This window comes from Schistocerca americana, chromosome 2 (assembly GCF_021461395.2).
Source record: "Schistocerca americana isolate TAMUIC-IGC-003095 chromosome 2, iqSchAmer2.1, whole genome shotgun sequence".
In the NCBI taxonomy this organism is placed as follows: Eukaryota; Metazoa; Arthropoda; class Insecta; order Orthoptera; family Acrididae; genus Schistocerca; species Schistocerca americana.
Genome location: NC_060120.1, coordinates 687,162,460 through 687,167,271, shown reverse-complemented (window position 1 = coordinate 687,167,271; position 4,812 = coordinate 687,162,460).

Genomic DNA, 4,812 nt, shown 5'->3' with positions numbered 1-4,812 from the left:
CATATGGCAGTTATAAGAGTCGAGGGACATGAAAGGGAAGCAGTGGTTGGGAAGGGAGTGGGACAGGGTTGTAGCCTCTCCCTGGTGTTATTCAATCTGTATATTGAGCAAGCAGTAAAGGAAACAAAAGAAAAATTTGGAGTAGGTATTAAAATCCATGGAGAAGAAATAAAAACTTTGAGGTTCGCCGATGACATTGTAATTCTGTCAGAGACAGAAAAGGACTTGGAAGAGCATCTGAACAGAATGGACAGTGTTTTGAAAGGAGGATATAAGATGAACATCAACAAACGTAAAACGAAGATAATGGAATGTATTCGAATTCAGTCGGGTGATGCTGAGGGAATTGAATTAGGAAATGAGACACTTAAAGTAGTAAAGGAGTTTTGCTATTTGGGGAGCAAAATAACTGATGATGGTCGAAGTAGAGAGGATATAAAATGTAGACTGGCAATGGCAAGGAAAGCATTTCTGAAGAAGAGAAATTTGTTAACATCGAGTATTGATTTAAGTGTCAAGAAGTCGTTTCTGAAAGTATTTGTATGGAGTGTAGCCATGTATGGAAGTGAAACATGGACAATAAATAGTTTGGGCAAGAAGAGAATAGAGCTTTCGAAATGTGGTGCTACAGAAGAATGTTGAAGATTAGGTGGGTAGATCACATAACTAATGAGGAGGTATTGAATAGGATTGGGGAGAAGTGAAGTTTGTGGCACAACTTGACTAGAAGAAGGGATCGGTTGGTAGGACATGTCCTGAGGCATCAAGGGATCACAAATTTAGCATTGGAGGGCAGTGTGGAGGGTAAAAATCGTAGAGGGAGACCAAGAGATGAATACACTAAGCAGATTCAGAAGGATGTAGGTTGCAGTAGGTACTGGGAGATGAAGGAGCTTGCACAGGATAGATTAGCATGGAGAGCTGCATCAAACCAGTCTCAGGACTGAAGACCATGACAACAACAACTCTGATCACATCTAGTAAAACATTTTCTAATTAGCTTTATGCCCTCACCCCCTCCTCCTCTTCATTGGTTGTCCAATGGTGACCTGTTAAGACGTTTTTTAAGTTTTCCTGGCTAACCTCCATATTGACCACCTCATCTGAGGTGATGCCAACTTAGTGAACATTGTGGGTTCGGATGCTCCAGTTGGTGTCTTGTACAGCTCTAGATTCGAAATGTCGATGACCTTGCCCACTGTTTGAATCATAATTGTGGTTATGTGACTATAATCAACTGTTTGTGGATTGTTTGATTGTGTGTTTGCATTCTGTCCTTGCCAACTGCTGCACTGGTTATCGCCACCAGTCGGCGTGGAACTGTGTAGAACCAGCAGCCCCACCACCTTAATTCGCGCCATACTTCACGGCAAGAATCTACAACATTGCAGGAAGAAACACATAAATACATCACTGACCCCCAACTACATATTTACCATCCCCTGGAGAAATGAATACTGTTGTTGAGCGTATTGTCCAATTTTAAAATCAGTTCCATTCCTACTACAAACGGTTTCATGTAAAACCGCAGTTTAATTGTGGTAGATGTTCATAAAAGCCAAAATACCTGGTTCAGACTGACATCGTGGGCAACATAACAAAATTAGCTGCTCGCTCTCCTTCCTCTACCAGCAGTTACCATAGCTCTCAGCCAAGCAGGTGTCACTGCTATCCTCCTAATCCTTTCGTAGTGCTGAGCTTGTGAATAACAGACTGCAACATCTTCTAACGTGCAGTCGTATGCAATACCACCAACTAGTACATAAATAAAAGATCGCAACTGCGATTCAGTTCCATTCTCGAACTTGCACTTGTCCCGCGGTCTAATGACGTCTTTTGGTACAATCTCTGGAGTCTTGGCGCTGTGATTTATTTTTGCGATAACAATTACAGGGCCAGTTGTACAAACTCGGGTTAAATCTAGGGATGGGCTAATCACTGGTTAACTTGGAGCGCGTGTTGTACGACACCATTTTGTTCTGCGATTATTCCGAGAATAGCGTTTTCGTCCAGTTAAGTTGGCAACAACTTACGAGCACACTGGGGATTTTCGCGTACGTCATTTCATATTTACTGTAGTCATCAACTCTGGAGAATGTTCTCGTTTTTATTCATACAACCCATTGTCTGCACAAATAGTGTGTCTAATGTGAGCGATAAGCATTCCAGACCGCATATCGTTTGTTTGAGGACATTTTGAAGTTGGTAGATACAGTAGAAGAGTTAAAGAGTCTAGTAGAAAACACGAAAACTTCTGCGCTCCCATTCAGTGAAAACATTAGAGAAAAACATGTAATTAAGTATGTAGGGTATTTGCATGTATGACAGTACAACGGTCCATCGTAAAATTAATTAAAGGATCAGGTATTGCTGCTTAACCTGAAGGAGCTTTTTCTAGACTGCCGAAAAATGCAACAGTTTCCATAAAGAAAGAAGCACGAAAATATTGTGCTTAGAAAAGGTAGCAGAGGCCACAGATTGGCGGTGCCCCATAGGTGGAATGTCAGTTTCAAGTTGTGTACAATGAAATTGACGATTTGATGAAGTTGTCAAGGGAAGGACGCCACAGCCCAAGTAGGGACATGATATTAAAGCAACTGTGAAATGTGGTCTACCTTGTGTTGGTCTTTTCAGAGTTTCCAGCAGTGACAACACAGACATCAGCATCAGATCTATGATATTTCCAAACCGGTGCAAAAACTTGATGGTGGACCCTCCCTTCAAGCTTTTTAAATACAATGTTTAAAATTTTAATAAACGATTTTTCAGAAGTATGTTCATTTTGTAGTGTATGAGGAAATGTAAGACATGTTATTTGGTCTTAAGTCTGCCAAAGTGCAGTGCCACGCCTCTTCATACAGCATTCTTCTAACGCACGTCACTGTATATCGGTGTGTGGAACTCAAACGTTATATTTTCATGACTTAAAAATTAAAATGTCCTGTGGTGCCTTCCTGCTCCCAGTCGGTCTGTTTGACATGCTACCCCTTAAAAAGCTAATAATTAACACTAAGTGGGATTATTTGTGACTGGAAGAATAAGAACTCTTTAGAAAATCTGCACTCTTTATTGCCTATTAGCTAATAAATTTCTCTTCTGGGCGACATAAAATTAAATATAGGAAACAGAAAACCACTAAAGACAAGAGACAATCTAGACAGTACATATTTCATAAGTCCTTAGGTCCCAGCATTTTTTTTATCCCTCTAATCTTGCTACAGCTTTATACAGCGTGCTTTCCTTTCTGCAAAAGAATCTATTACCTTTCAAAGTTCGTCGAATGTTTTGCTGCATGAAAAATCAAAATGTCGTTTTTCCCTACTGAAAAAGCTGTTAATACAAATAGTACCCACGACTTATGTGGTCACTGTCTGCTATATAAAACGAAATAGGTCTTTCTAATATTGCAGCAATTTTAAAAAATGGCTCTGAGCACTACGGGACTTAACATCTATGGTCATCAGTCGCCTAGAACTTAGAACTACTTAAACCTAACTAACCTAAGGACATCACACAACACCCAGTCATCACGAGGCAGAGAAAATCCCTGACCCCACCGGGAATCGAACCCGGTAACGCACGCGTGGGAAGCGAGAACGCTACCGCACGACTACGAGCTGCGGACACAGCAGCAATTTTAACACACGTCAAATAAGCGAGACTATTTTGGCACAAATTAACATTTTTATCCACCTCATTTACATAAATAACATGATGGAATATAATTGACCAAGTACCACTAACGTACGCGTCATTTATGTTGGCGGCCGAGTTTAGGTTCGTTATGCACATCTGACGTCACAAAACACAGTCAACCAATGAACAGAGAACTACGTTGCCAGATATCGACTGCAGTGCAGAGCATGGACGAGTGTCTTCAGTTTTACAAACGTTCAGTCATAAATAAAGTAATAGAACAAAAGCAATGTCTTGATAGCAGACATTCTTTTATAGAAAGTTTGGAAAAAGCATTCTTTATACCAATTGCTTTATATTCTATTAATTAATTAAACCAAACAAGAAATAAGACTCCTAATTCAGGCGATAGCAAGGAAGGGTGTTTGTATCACTCTCACGAACTGCTTTTTCGCAATAAAGAACAGCGGTAATTGTTTATTTCCTATTGTACTTCGACGAAGCGTGAGTAATTGATAGTCATACCAACAGTGTTTGTCAATATTTTGCGTCACTTGTTATAGTCGTCATGGCGCTGTGTCTTTAGACGAGATGCGCTAGCGTAACGGTTAAGGTGTTGGGCTGCTATGTTAAAGGTTATGAGTTAAAACCTTATACGGTGATTAATATTTTCATTATTTAAAAACAGTATCGAAGTGCCTTACTTCACGAATTATATTCGTTTGAATGCAATTTTTTGAAATTTCTAGTGATTTGCCTCTTCATTAACCCTTTCGCTGCTGTAGACACGTGCTCCCCGCATTCTGTGCTGTGCGCGATTTTGTCATCACTGCACTGCTCGCCTGTGCAGACACATGGTGTTCCCACTGCTTTGACAAACTTATCATTCGCTTTCACAAAAACTATTTGGCCAAAAAATTGGATTGTCTTCTTGACTGATACCTTCCCCCCATAAATGACTTAATTTTGTTTCGATGTTCAACGCAGTTATTATGCAGCATTAAATGTAGTAAACCATTGCACGAAATTTTGAAGAGTTTGCAGAGGTAGAAGTCCATAGCGTATACTTTCCGTGTGGTCGATTTTAGTTGCCACTATGTTGAGAATGAAATGTGGACAAGATACCTAAATTTCATATAAAATTTACTGTATAACAATATCTCATTTAATGTAAGT